The 14,286-nt window shown below is 41.5% G+C and overlaps 6 non-coding genes across 6 annotated transcripts; 3 read left to right on the forward strand and 3 right to left on the reverse strand.

Annotated features, from left to right (window-relative positions):
* Positions 1-3,573: 3,573 nt before the first annotated feature.
* On the reverse strand, positions 3,574-3,648 carry Trnak-cuu (transfer RNA lysine (anticodon CUU)). The gene has a single exon. It is a non-coding gene; the product is annotated as a tRNA-Lys (tRNA).
* A 1,661-nt stretch (positions 3,649-5,309) lies between these two features.
* On the forward strand, positions 5,310-5,383 carry Trnat-ugu (transfer RNA threonine (anticodon UGU)). The gene has a single exon. It is a non-coding gene; the product is annotated as a tRNA-Thr (tRNA).
* A 2,541-nt stretch (positions 5,384-7,924) lies between these two features.
* On the forward strand, positions 7,925-7,998 carry Trnat-ugu (transfer RNA threonine (anticodon UGU)). Its single transcript has one exon. It is a non-coding gene; the product is annotated as a tRNA-Thr (tRNA).
* Positions 7,999-8,663: 665 nt separating this feature from the next.
* Positions 8,664-8,738, reverse strand: Trnak-cuu (transfer RNA lysine (anticodon CUU)). The gene has a single exon. It is a non-coding gene; the product is annotated as a tRNA-Lys (tRNA).
* Positions 8,739-11,733: 2,995 nt separating this feature from the next.
* Trnak-cuu (transfer RNA lysine (anticodon CUU)) lies at positions 11,734-11,813 on the reverse strand. The gene has a single exon. It is a non-coding gene; the product is annotated as a tRNA-Lys (tRNA).
* A 350-nt stretch (positions 11,814-12,163) lies between these two features.
* Trnai-uau (transfer RNA isoleucine (anticodon UAU)) lies at positions 12,164-12,277 on the forward strand. Its single transcript has 2 exons — positions 12,164-12,201; positions 12,241-12,277. It is a non-coding gene; the product is annotated as a tRNA-Ile (tRNA).
* The last annotated feature ends 2,009 nt before the right edge of the window (positions 12,278-14,286 follow it).

Below are 14,286 nucleotides of genomic sequence, written 5' to 3' on the forward strand. Positions count from 1 at the left end.
CAATGTTGATCGCGCAATAACTTTGGGCATTCGTGGAAAAAGGCATTCCCTTCTTTTTTTACACCTTTGAAAAGGGGAGAAGCGGTGAACTGATACGTGGCATCCAGTTTCATTAAATTTATGACCGAGATTAGCTGGGTGATTCGGATCCCACAGCAATGCTGGGCAGTTCGGGTGTCTTTGTGCCACAAGGGTGCTCCGCTTTGGCGAATTTTGACCTTAACCTGCGTTCTCATCTCGGCATTTGGGAGGAAAAGGGAGAGTTCTTTTCAAAGATGTGAACCTCGGTAGCGAAAGGTTAAGTCCAAACACCTCGGACGGGACTTGAACCCGCAATCTTCGGCTTTTCTTTTGCAATAGGAGGCCGCCGGCCTTATCCATTAGGCCACGGAGGCAATCTTACTTTCCTATTAAGTTGACTTGATGTACTGATGAGGCGTAAAAATATATTCGTTACGCTTTCTTTGATCGAAATGACCGATGGTGTTCTTTGGCAGCAACGATGCTTTTCAAGTTCGAAGGAACGTTGATCAAATCGCCAAGGTTGAAGTTCAGTGGCAGTTTACGTAGGTTTACCGAGTGCACGGCACCGGTAGCTCAGTTGGTTAGAGCGCCAGTCTTGTAAACTGGCGGTCATATGGTTTCAACGCCCATCGGTTCCTTAGATTTTAATTGATGTCCAGGTGAGGTTTGTTTAAATCGAAATTCCCTGGAACAATCATTGTAGTTGGGCAATATATTCCGTAAAGGAAGTAATGATTAATGACGTCGCATCGTTCTCACTTGACAAATCAAAAGATGATGCGGTTTGAACAGCTTCTCATTCGGCTTCAGCCTCGATGGACAAAGGTTAATCGATTTAGTCTGATTTTTGTCTATCGCGGTCGTGAATTGAATGCCCTAATGAGGTCACATCCCTATTGCTACGAGCTATGTTTTGCCTAGACAAATCAAAAAATGATGCGTTTTACAGCAGCTCATCGCGGCTTGAAGCTTAATAGACCTAATTGGCTAACTCAATGTTGTACCCAATTCAAATCTTCCTGCTGTATGCAGCATTCATATCTACCGCTGTCGCAACCAACTTGCATGATCAATTCATCAAAATCCGAATACTTGTGGAAATTGTGTTTGGCACTGCAAGTGCTATTACTTCTGTTGCTTTAGGTCAGTTTCAGTTCAATCTAACATCCTTGACTCCCTTAAATCTAGCAAGTTGCTACTCTACGTAACAAATAAAATTAATAAGATTCCACTAAAAGAAAACAAGAGCGTTTGGTCAGGCAATAATAGAGATACACCGCCCAACGTGGGGCTCGAACCCACGAGCCCTGAAGCTACTGAGTCTCATGCTCTAACAATACCGACTGAGCTAGCCGGGCTCCTTCAGCTTACAACGATTGTTGGCGGAACGTTGAATAATATGTGACGTTATGAAGCATATCGCACCTGTTGCCGGTTCTTCAATTTGGGGCATTTCGGGCTTGATCATACTGAGATACTGACGAGCATTTATAATTAATATATTATTAATCATCATCATCATCATCATCATCATCATCATCATCATCATCATATTATTATTATTACTATTATATTAGTAAGTAGAAGTATTTTAGTATTATTGACTATTATATTATATTATTTTTATTATTATGGGTGTCGTGAGAAAGGACACTCGCAAGACAATTGAAGTGTCATCGCGGGATAGCCACCTGGTGGTTCGTCGGGGTAACTTTATAAGCTCCCGTAGCACAGTAAGGTAGAGCGTCCGACTTATAAGCAGTAACTGGCAACAGTCACTTACATTGTCTGGGGTAGTTATGCGAAGGTCGCGGGTTGTCGATCCCCGCCGGGAGCAAGCTTGTTTATACCAGGCTATACGACTCTGTGGCCGGGTTTAATGTCAAGTGTTCAAGCTTCCTGTGACCACAGACAGTGACAGCTACGTTTTCAACTTAATTATAATACCTAGGTAGTTAATCCGCAATTGGTAGCATAGCTATGATTCTTTAATCTTTTAAACTGTCCAATTAACTGTCCTGATTACTTTGGATAGTTTCAGATAGGCGTTTTCCTTTAAAAACAGGCTAACTGTCCAATTTAGAAAATATAGGACAGTTTTTCTAAGCCAATCAAATCGCGGAAAATACAATAGGTAATTGAGCACCATTCTGCCTCAATCCCACCCGAAAAGATGGTGACTCTCAACCTCCATAATGCAACCCCTTCGCCGGACCCCTTCCCATTTTTCGATGGTGATCGCGCAATAACTTTGGGCATTATGTCGTGGAAAAAGTCATTCCTTGTCTTTTTTCTACAACTTTTGCAAAGGGGAGAAGTCGTGAACCTGATACATGGCTCCATCCAGTTTCAATAGAAATTTATTACCGAGATTTGCTGGTTATTACGGAGCTCACAGTCAATGCTGGGAAGTTCGGGGTGTCTTTGTTGAACAAAGTGTGCTCCGCTTTGGCGAATTTTTGACCTGACCGCGGTCTGAATCTCGGGCATTTGGGAGGACAAGGGAGAGCTTCTTTTCAAAGATGTGAACCTCGTAGCGAAAGGGTCAGTCCAAACACCTCCGACGGGACTTGAACCCCGCAATACTTTCGTCTTTCGTTTTGCAATGATGATTTCCGACGCCTTATCCATTAGCGCACGGAGGCAATCTTACTTTCTATTAAGTTGACTTGATGTACTGATGAGCGGTAAGAATATATTTCGTTACGCTGTCTTTGATCGAAATGACAGTATGGTTCTTTGGCAGCAACAGTGCTTTTCCAGTTTATGAAAGGACGTTGATCAAATCCCGATGTTAAGTAAGTTCAGTGGCCTTTTACGTAGGTTTACGTGCAAGGCACGTTAGCTCAGTTGGTTAGAGCGCCAGTCTTGTAAACTGGCGGTCCTGGGTGTCAACTTCCCATCGGGTGCCTTAGCTTTTTATGATGTCCCGGTGAGGTTTTTGTTTAAATCTGGAATTCCATGACAATCATTGTAGTTGGCCATAATCCGTGAAAAGTAATGAATTAATGAAGTCGCATCGGGGTCTCACTTGAACAAATCAAAAGATGATGCGTATGACAGCTTCTCATTTCGTCTTCAGCTTCGAGGAAAGAAAGTTAATCGATTTAGTCTGATTTTTTCTAATCGGCGTCGTGAATTTGAATGCATTAATGAGGTCACATCCTTTTGCTACTAACTATGTTTTGCCTATACAAATCAAAAAATGATGCGTTTTACAGCATCTCATCTCGGCTTGAGCTGAATAGACCTAATTGGCTAACTCAATGTTGTACCCAAGTGCAAATCTTCCTGCTGTATGCAGCATTCATATTTACCGCTGGTCCACCTAACTTGCATGTCAAATTCATCAAATTCCCGATTACGTGTGGAAATTGTGTTTGGCACTGCAAGTGTTATTACTTCTGTTGGCTTTAGGTCAGTTTCAGTTCTAACATCCTTGACTCCCTGGAAATCTATCGAAGTGGGCTACTCTACGAAAAAACAAAATTAATAATTTACCACAAAAAGAAAACAAGAGCGTTTAGTCAGGCAATAATAGAGATACACCGCCCAACGTGGGGCTCGAACCCACGACCCTGAGATTAAGAGTCCTCACTGCTCTACCGACTGAGCTAGCCGGGCTCCTCTCTTCAAGTGTTGGCGGAACGTTGAATAAGAATATGTGACGGGTATGAAGCATATCCACCCTGTTTTCGGTTCTTCAATTTGGTGCATTTCGGGCTCTAGTCATACTGAGATACTGCCGAGGAGTTATAACAATAACAATTATAATCATCATCATCATCATCATCATCATAATATTATATATAATTATATTAATTATTAAAGTAATTAGTCTATATTATAAGTATTATTAGTATAAGTTTATTATTATTATTAGTATTATTATATTATATAAGTAATATACATTTTCTATAAGTTTTGATTAATACATTTTTATTATTACTGGGAATAGTTGTTTTAGATTTGTGATTGTTTTATATACGTATAGATATAATTTTTAAACAGTTTTATTCGAGTAAAAATAACGTTATTATATTATTACTTATTATTATAAGTATTATTATTATTATGGGTGGTCGTGGAAAGGACACTCGAAAAGACATTTTGAAGGGTCATCGGGAAGCCACTCGGCTGGTTCGTCGGGCAACTGGCATAGCTCCCGTAGCACAGGTATGAGGGCAACAAATGGTTGGTGGCTGATGGTTAGAGCGTCGGACTTATAAGCAGTACGGGCAACAGTCACTTACAGTGCTGGGGTAATGCGAAGGTCGCGGGTTCGATCCCCGCCGGGAGCAAGCTTGTTTTACAGGCTACGACTCGGGTGTCCGTGTTTGTGTCAAGTGTCAAAAGCTTCCTTTGACCACCGACAGTCACAGCTACGTTTTCAACTAAATTATATATCTGGGTCGTTAATCCGCAATTTTTAGCATAGCTATTATTCTTTAAAAAATTCCTTTAAACTGTCCAATTAACTGTCGCTGATTAATTTGGCAATTTTCAGATAGGGTTTTTGCTTTAAAAACAGGGGAACTGTCCAATTTAGAAAATATAGGACAGTTTGTCTAAGCCAATCAAATCCCGAAAATACAATAGGTAATTGAGTACCATTCTGCCTCAATCCCACCCGAAAAGATGGTGACGCTAACCCATAATGCAACCCCTTCCCCATTTTTCAATGTTTATCGCGCAATAACTTTGGGCATTCGTGGAAAAAGTCATTCCTTGTCCTTTCTGTTTCTCACAGAAACTTTGAAAAGGGGATAATCGGTTGAACTGAGTACTTGGCATCCAGTTTCATAGAAATTTATGACCGATAGTGCTGGTTATTATCGGATCTCACCGCAATGCTGTGAAGTTCGGGGTGTCTTTGTTGAACAAAGGTGGCTCCGCTTTGGGCGAATTTTGACCTGAACGCGTTTCTGAATCTCGGCATTTTGGAGGAAAAGGGAGAGTGTCTGTTCAAAGATGTGAACCGCGTATCGAAAGGGTAAGTCCCAACAACACCTCCGACGGGACTTGAACCCGCAATCTTCGGCTTCCTTTTGGGCAGAAGGATGCCGACGCCTTATCCATTAGGCTCGACGGAGGCAATCTTACTTTCTATTAAAGTTGACTTGATGTACTGATGAGCGTTAAAATATATTTCGTTACGCTTCTTTGAGCGAAATGACAGATGGTTTTCTTTGGCATCAAACAGTGCTTTTCAAGTTTAATGAAAGGACGTTGCTCAAATCCCGAGGTTTAAGTTTCAGTGGCAGTTTACGTAGGTTTACGTGCAAGGCACCGTAGCTCAGTTGGTTAGAGCGCCAGTCTTGTAAACTGGCGGTCATGGGTTCCCGTCCCATCGGTGCCATTTAGCATTTTATTGATGTCTAGGTGAGGTTGGTTTAAATCTAACTGCATGACAATCATTGTAGTTGGGCATGATTCCGTGAAAAAATGAATTTATGAAGTCGCATCGTTCTCACTTGACAAATCAAAAGATGATGCGTATGACAGCTTGCTCATTTCGGCTTCAGCTTCGAGGAAAAAGGTTAATCGATTTAGTCTGAGTTTTTCTATCGGCGTCGTGAATTTGAATGTATTACTGAGGTCACGCATCCTTTTGCTACTAACTATGTTTTGCCTAGACAAATCAAAAATGATGCGTTTTAGTCAGCATCATCATCTCGGCTTGAGCTTAATAGACCTAAATTGGCTAACTCACTGTTGTACCCAATTCAAATCTTCATCTCCCTGCTGTATGCAGCATTCATATTTACCGCTGTGTCCAACCAACATTGCATGTCAAATTCATCAAAATCCCGATTACGTTGTGGAAATTGTGTTTTGGCACTGCAAGTGTTATTACTGTCTGTGTGCTTTAGGTCAGTTTCAGTTTCTACCATCCGTGACTCCCTGGCAATCTATCAAGTTTGCTACTCTACGAAAAAATAAAATTAATAAGTTACACAAAAAGAAAACAAGAGCGGTTGTTTAGTGCAATAATGAGATACAATACACCGCCCAACGTGGGGCTCGAACCCACGACCCTGATGATTAAGTCTCATGCTCTACCGACTGAGCTAGCCGGGCTCCTCGCTTGCAACGGTGTTGGCGGAACGTTGAATAAGATATATGAGCGGGTATTAAGCTATAATCCACCCTGTTCGGTTCTTCAATTTGGGGGCATTTCGTGGCTTGATCATACTGAGATACTGACGATCATTTTATATATAATAATTATAATCATCATCATCATCATCATTCTCATCATCAAAAAAAAAAAAGAAAAAAAAAAAGCATCATCATCATCATAATAATTATTATTAGTACAAGCCAACTAGTGGTCTATTATCAATGCTGGCGTTCTGATTGGTTGAGCTACTAGTAGGCTATTTCGTTATAGCCCACTAGTAGCCGAAAGCGCCGGCTTCGAAAACCAAAACAACAATTAAAGTCTAGCTTTAACTAGGGAAAGATGTTTGTCTCGGATATTTTTTTTGACCAACTATTTGGATTTAACTAAAACAATTATTCTCCTCCGCCCTCATGGCCCTCTGAGTCACTAGCCCATTCGGCCTTTCGGCCTCATGGCTATTGACTCAGAGCCCATGTGGGCTCGAGGACTAATTGTTACATTATTTAATTATTATATTATAAGTATTATTAGTATTATTACTATTATTATTATTATAAGTATTTTGATTATTATGGGTGTCGTGGAAAGGACACTCGGAAAGACAATTGAAGGGTCATCGGGAAGCCACCGGTTGTTCGTCGGTGGCAACTGTCATAGCGCCGTAGCACAGTAGGTTAGAGCGTCGTACTTATAAGCAGTACTACGGCAACAGTCACTTACAGTGCTGGGGTAATGGCGAAGGTCGCGGGTTTCGATCCCCGCCGGGAGCAAGCTTGTTTTACAGGCTACGACTCTGGTGCCGTGTTATATGTCAAGTGTCAAAGCTTCCTTTGACCACAGACAGTCACAGCTACGTTTTCAACTTAATTAATATACCACCTGTCTGATTATCCGCAATTGTAGGCATGAGTGCTATTATTCTTTAATCCTTTAAACTGTCCAATTAACTGTCCTGACTTAATCTGGAAAAATGTCAAGATCGGTTTTTGCTTTAAACACAGGTGAACTGTCCAATTTAGAAATATAGGACAGTTTGTCTAAGCCAATCAAATCCGGAAAATACAATAGGTAATTGAGTACCATTCTGCGCCTCAATCCCATCCGAAAAGATGGTGACGCTAACCCATAATGCAACCCCATTCCCCATTTTTCAAATACTTGTTTGTAATTCGCGCGCAATACATTACCTTTGGGGCATTCGTGAAAAACGGTATTCCTTTCTTTATTGTCATCCATCTACAACTTGTGAAACAGGGGAGAAGCGGTGAACTGAATCCGTGGCATCCCGTTTCATAGAAATTTATGACCGTGGATTGCTGGTTAGTACGGATCGCACAGGCATGCTGGGAAGTTCGGGTGGCTTTGGTGAACAAATGTTGCTCCGCTTTGGCGAATTTTGACCTGACCGCGTTCTGAACCTCGGCATTTGGGAGGCAAAGGGAGAGGTCTTTCAAAGATGTGAACCTCGTAGTCGCAAGGGTAAGTCCAAACACCTCCGACGGGACTTGTAACCCGCAATCTTCCGGCTTTCCTTTTTGCAATGAGGCCGACGCCTTATCCATTCGGAGGCAATCTTACTTTCTTATTAAAGAAGGTTGGACTTGATGTACTGATGAGCGGCAAAATATATTTTCGTTACGCTTCTTTCTTTGATCGAAATGACCAGATGGTTCTTTGACAGCAACAGTGCTTTGTCAAAGTTTATGAAAGGACGTTGATTCAAATCCTCAAGGCTTAAGTTCAGTGGCAGTTTGACGTAGGTTAACGTTGCAAGGCACCGTAGCTCAGTTGGTTAGAGCGCCAGTCTTGTAAACTGGCGGTCATGGGTTCAACTCCCATCGGTGCCTTAGACTTTATTAATGTCCAGTGTGAGGGTTTGTTTAAATCTGAATTCCATGACAATCGTTGTAGTTGGGCATAGAATTCCGTTGAAAAGGAATGAATTAATTGAAGTGCGCGATCGTTTCCTCACTTTACAAATCAAAAAGATGATGCGTAATGACAGCTTCTCATTTCGGCTTCAGCCTCGAGGAAAAAGGTTAATCGATTCAGGATCTGAGTTTTTTCTAAAATCGGCGTCGTGAATTTTTGAATGCATTAATGAGGTCACATCCCTTTTTGCACACTCACTAACTATGTTTTGCCTAGACAAATCAAAAAATGATGCGTGTTTACCCAGTCATCTCATCTCGGCTTGAGCTTAATAGAGACCACCTAATTGGCTAACGCAATGTTGTACACAATTCAAATCTCGCCTGCTGTATGCAGCATTCATATTTACCGCTGTCCAACCAACTTGCATGTCAAATTCATCAAAAATCCGATTACTTGTGGAAATTGTGTTTGGCACGTGCAAGTGTTATTACTTCTGTTTGCTTTAGTCAGTTTCAGTTCGAACATCCGGGACTCCCTGGAAATCTATCAAGTTGCTACTCTAAACAACAAACAAAATTAATAAGTTACACAAAAAGAAACACAAGAGCGTTTAGTCCAGGCAATAATAGAGATACACCGCCCAACGTGGGGCTCGAACCCACGACCCTGAGATTAAGAGTCTCATGCTCTAAACCGACTGAGCTAGCCGGGCTTCCTCGCTTTAACAGTGTTGGCGGAACGTTGAATAAGAATATGTGACGGGTATGAAGCATATCCACAGCGTTCGGCTCTTCAATTTGGGGCATTTCGGGCTTGATCATACTGAATATACTGCCGGAGCATTTATAATAATAAGCATTATAATCATCATCATCATCATCATCATCATCATCATCATCATCATCATAATAATTATTATTGTTAAGTGATTATTAGTATAATTAGGATTAGTATTCTTACTGTTATGAATTATAAGTATTTTTATTATAATGGGTGTCGTGAGAAAGGACACTCGAAAGACAATTGAAGGGTCATCGGGAAGCCACCGGGGGGGGGGGGTGTTCGTCGGGGCAACTGTCATAGCTCCCGTAGCACAGGTATGTTAGAGCGTCGTCCTTATAAGCAGTACTGTGGCAATAGTCACTTACAGTGCTGGGGTAATGCGAAGGTCGCGGGTTCGATATCCCCGCCGTGAGCAAGCTTGTTTTAACAGTCTTCGACTCTGGTGCCGTGTTTAATTTCAAGTGTCAAAGCTTCCTTTGACTCACAGACAGTCACAGCTAACGCTACGTTTTCAACTTAATTATATACCTGGTAGTTAATCCGCAATTGTTGGATGCATAGCTATTATTCTTTAATCCTTTAAACTGTCCAATTACCTGTCCTGATTAATTTGGAAAGTTTCAGATAGGTTTTTCCTTTAAAAACAGGTGAACTGTCCGCATTTAGAAAATATAGGACAGTTTGTCTAATCCAATCAAATCCCGGAAAATACAATAGGTAATTAAGTACTCATTCTGGCCTCAATCCCACCCGAAAAGATGGTGACGCTAACCCATAATGCAACCCCTTCCCCATTTTTCACTGTTGATCGCGCAATAACTTTGGGCTATTCGTGGAAAAAGTCATTCCTTTCTTTTTTCTACACCTTTTGAAAGGGGCGAAGCGGTGCACTGATATCGTGGCATCCATTTTCATATAAATTTATGACTGTTATACCGAGATTGCTGGTTATTACGGATCTCACAGGAATGCTGGGAAGTTTCGGGTGTGTCTTTGTTGTAACTAAGGGTGCTCCGCTTTTGGCGACATTTTGACCTGACGCAGCGGTTCTGAATCTCGTCATTCTGGGGAGAAAAGGGAGAAGTTCTTTCAAAGATGTGAACCCCGTATCTAAAGTGTAAGTCCAAACACCTCCAGACGCGGACTTGAAACCCGCAATCTTCTGGCGTTTCTTTTGGTCAATAGGAGGCCGACGCCTTATCCATTAAGCCACGGAGGTCATCTTACTTTCTACTAAAGTTTCTACTTGATGTACTGATGAGGCTGTAAAATAGTATTTCGTTACGCTTCTTTGATCGAAATGACATATGGTTCTTTGACAGCAACAGTGGCTTTTCAAGTTTATGAAAGGACGTTGATCAAATCCCAAGGCTTACAGTTCAGTGGCAGCTTTACGTAGGTTTACGTGCAAAGCACCGGTAGCTCAGTTGGTTAGAGTCCCAGTCTTGTAAACTGGCGTTCATGGTTTCAACTCCCATCGGTGCCTTAGATTTTATTTGATGTGCTAGGTGAGGTTTGGTTAAATCTGAATTCCATGACAGATCATTGTAGTTGGGCATAATTCCAGTAAAAAGGAATGAATTATTGAAGTCGGCATGCGTTCTCACTTGACCATCAAAAGATGATGCGTATGACAGCTTCTCATTTTTCGGCTTCAGCTTCGAGGAAAAAGGTTAATCGATTGAGTCTGAGTTTTTTCTAATCGGCGTCCGTGAAGGTGAATGCATTAATGAGGTCACATCCTTTTGCTACTAACTAAGTTTGTGCCTACGGCAAATCAAAAAATGATGCGTTTTACAGCATCTCATCTCGTCTTGAGGCTTAATAGACCTAATTTGCTACCTCAGTGTTGTACCCAATTGCCAATCTCCCTGCTGTATGCAGCATTCATGATTTACCGCTGTCCAACCAACTTGCATGTCCAATTCATTCAAAATCCGATTACTTGGCGGAAATGTGTGGTTGGCAACCGCAAGTGTTATTACTTCTGTTGCTTTAGGTTCAGTTTTCGTTCTAACAGCCCGTGACTCCCTGGAAATCTATCAAGTGGGCTACTCTACGAAAAAACAAAATTAATAAGTTACACAAAAAGAAACAGACAGCGCTTAGTCAGGGCAATAATAGAGATACAACGCCCACGACGACCCTGAGATTAAGATTCTCCATGCTCTAAACTGACTGAGGCTAGCCGGGCTCCTCGCTTCAGCAGTGTTTGGCGGAACGTTAAAAAAATATGTGACGGGTATGAATCAGATCCACCCTGTTTCGGATTCTTCAATGTTGGGCATTTCCGGCTTGATCATACTGCGATACTTGACCGAGCATTTATAATAATATTAATAATCATCATCATCATCATCATCATAATTATTATTGTTATATTATTATTATTATCAGTAATTATTAGTATTATTACTATTATTTTTTATAAGTATTTTTATTATTATGGGTGTCCGTGGAAAGGACACTCGAAAGACAATTGAAGGGTCATCGGGAAGCCACCGGTGGTTCGGCGGGGCAACTGTCCAAGCTCCCGTAGCACATTGAGGTTAGAGCGTCGTACTTTATAATCAGTACTGGCAACAGTCACTTACAGTGCTGGGGTGATGTCGAAGGTCGGGGTTCGATCACCCGCCGGGAGCAAGTTTGTTTACAGGCTACGACTCTGGTGGCCGGGTTTTATGTCAAGTGTCAAAGCTTCCTTTGACCACAGACAGTCACAGCTAGGTTTTCAACTGTGAATTATATACCTGGTATTTAATCCGCAATTGTTAGCATAGCTATTATTCTTGAATTCTTCTAACATCACGTTACTTTCCTCTTCCTTGAAATCTATCAAGTTGCTACTCTACGAAAAAACAACATTAATAAGTTACAGCAAAAAGAAAACAACAGCGTTTAGTCAGGCACTAATAGAGATACACCGCACAACGTGGGGCTCCAACCCACGACCCTGAGATTAAGAGTCTCATGCTCTAATGGACCCGACTGAGCGTAGCCGAGCTTCCTCGCTTCATCAGTGTTGGCGGAACGTTGAATAAGAATATGTGATGGGTAGGAAGCATAGCCACTCTGTTCGGTTCTTCAATGTTGGGGCATTTCGGGCTTGATCATCCTGGAGATACTGCAGATCATTTATAATAATCATACTAATCATTCATCATCAGCATCATCATAATAATGAATGATGTATTATTATGATTATTATATTATTATAATAAGTATTATTAGTATTAATTACTATTTTTATTAGACGTGATTTTTTATATTATGGGTGGCGTGGAAAGGGACACTCGAAAGACAATTGAAGGGTCATCGGAAGCCACCGAATGGTTCGTCGGGGCAACTGTCATAGCTCCCGTAGCACAGTAGGTTAGAGCGTCGTACTTATAAGCAGTTAACTGGCAACAGTCACTTACAGTGCTGGGGTAATGCGAAAGTCGCGGGTTCGATCCCCGCCGGGAGGCAAGCTTGTTTTAGCAGGCTACGACTCTGGTGCCGGGTTTAATGTCGAGTGTCAAAGCTTCCTTTGACGCACAGACAGTCACAGCCTACGTTTTTTCAACTTAATTATATTACCTGGGTAGTTAATCCGCAATTGTTAGCATAGCTATTATTTCTTTAATTCTTGTAAAACTGCTCAATTAATGATTCATTTGGGAATAGTTTCAGATAGTTTGTCCTTTAGAAACAGGCGAGCTGTCCAATTTATGAAATGATAGGACATTTTGTCTAAGCCCAATCAAATCCCGAAAAATACAATTTAGTTAATGTGAGCACCATTCTGTCTAATTCCCACCCGAAAAGCTGGTGACGCTAACCCATAATGGACAACCCCTTCCCCCATTTTTCAATGTTGATCGCGCAATAACTTTTGGCATATCGTGGAAAAAGTCATTCCTTTTCTTTTTTCTCCAACTTTGAAAAGGGGAGAAGCGGTGAACTGATACGTGGCATCCTCCAGTTTCATAGGAAACTTTATGACCGAGATTGCTGGTTATACTGATCTCAACAGCAATGCTGGTAAGTTCGTGGGTGTCCTTTTGTTGAACAAGGGTGCTCCGCTTTGGCGAATTTTGACGCTGACCGTCGTTCTGAATCTCGGCATTTGGGAGGAAAAGGGAGAGTTCTTTCAAAGATGTGAGCCTCGTAGCGAAAAGGGTAAGTCCACACCTCGGACGTGACTTGAACCCGCAATCTTTCGGGCTTCTTTTGGTCAATAGGATGCCGACGCCTTATCCATTAGGCTCACGGAGGCAAGCTTACTTTCTATTAAAGTTGACGTTATGTACTGATGAGCGTCAAATATATTTTCGTTAACGCTTCTTGTTGCTTCGGAAATGACAGATGGTTCTTTTGGCTAGCAACAGTGCTTTTCAAGTTTATGAAAGGACGTTGATCCAAATCCCAAGGTTTAAGAATTTCAGTGGTTCAGTTTACTTAGGGTTACGTGGCAAGGCACCGTAGCTCGGCAGTTGGTTATAGGGCGGCCCAGTCTTGTAAACTTGCGGTCATGGGTTCAACTCCCATCGGTGCCTTAGATTTTATTGAGGTCCAGGTGAGGTTTGTTTAAATCTAAATTCCATGACAATCATTGTAGTTGGGCATAAGTCCGTGAAAAGGATGAATTAATGAAGTCGCCTCGTTTCTCACTTGACAAATCAAAGATGATGCGGTGACAGCTTCTCATTTCGGCTTCAACCTCGAGGAAAAATGTTAATCGATTTAGTCTGACGTTTTTTCTATCGGCGTGCGTGAATTTGAATGCCTTAATGAGGTCACATCCTTTTGCTACTAACTATGTTTTGCCTCTACAAATCAAAAAATGATAAGGCTTTTTTACAGCATCTCAGCTCGGCTTGATCTTAATAGACCTAATTGGCTAACTCAATGTTGTACCCAATTCAAATCTTTCCTGCTGTATGCAGCATTCATATCTACCGCTGTCCAACCAACTTGCATGTCAAATTCATCAAAATCCGATTACTTGGGGAAATTGTGTTTGGCACTGCAAGTGCTATTACTTCTGTGCTTTATTTCAGTTTCAGTGCTAACATCCGTGACTCCCTGGAAATCTATCAAGTTGCTACTCTACGAAAAAATAAAATTAATAAGTTACAACAGCGAAAAGAAAACAAGAGCGTTTGTCAGGCAATACTAGAGTATACACCGCCCAACGTGGGGCTCTAACCCACGACCCTGAGGTAAGAGTCTCATGCTCTAACGACTGAGGCTAGCCGGGCTCCGCTTCAACAGTGTTGGCGGAACGTTGGATAAGAATATGTGACGGTATGAAGCATATCCACCCTTGTTCGGTTCTTCATTTGGGGCATTTCGGGCTTGATCATACTGAGATACTGACTAGTCATTTATTAATAATAATAATTATACATCATCATCATCATCAGCATCATCATCCTCAGCATCATCATCATCATCATCATCATCATAATTTATTATTCTTATATTATTATTAT

Source organism: Montipora foliosa, unplaced genomic scaffold (genome assembly GCF_036669935.1).
Source record: "Montipora foliosa isolate CH-2021 unplaced genomic scaffold, ASM3666993v2 scaffold_35, whole genome shotgun sequence".
NCBI classification, from domain to species: domain Eukaryota; kingdom Metazoa; phylum Cnidaria; class Anthozoa; order Scleractinia; family Acroporidae; genus Montipora; species Montipora foliosa.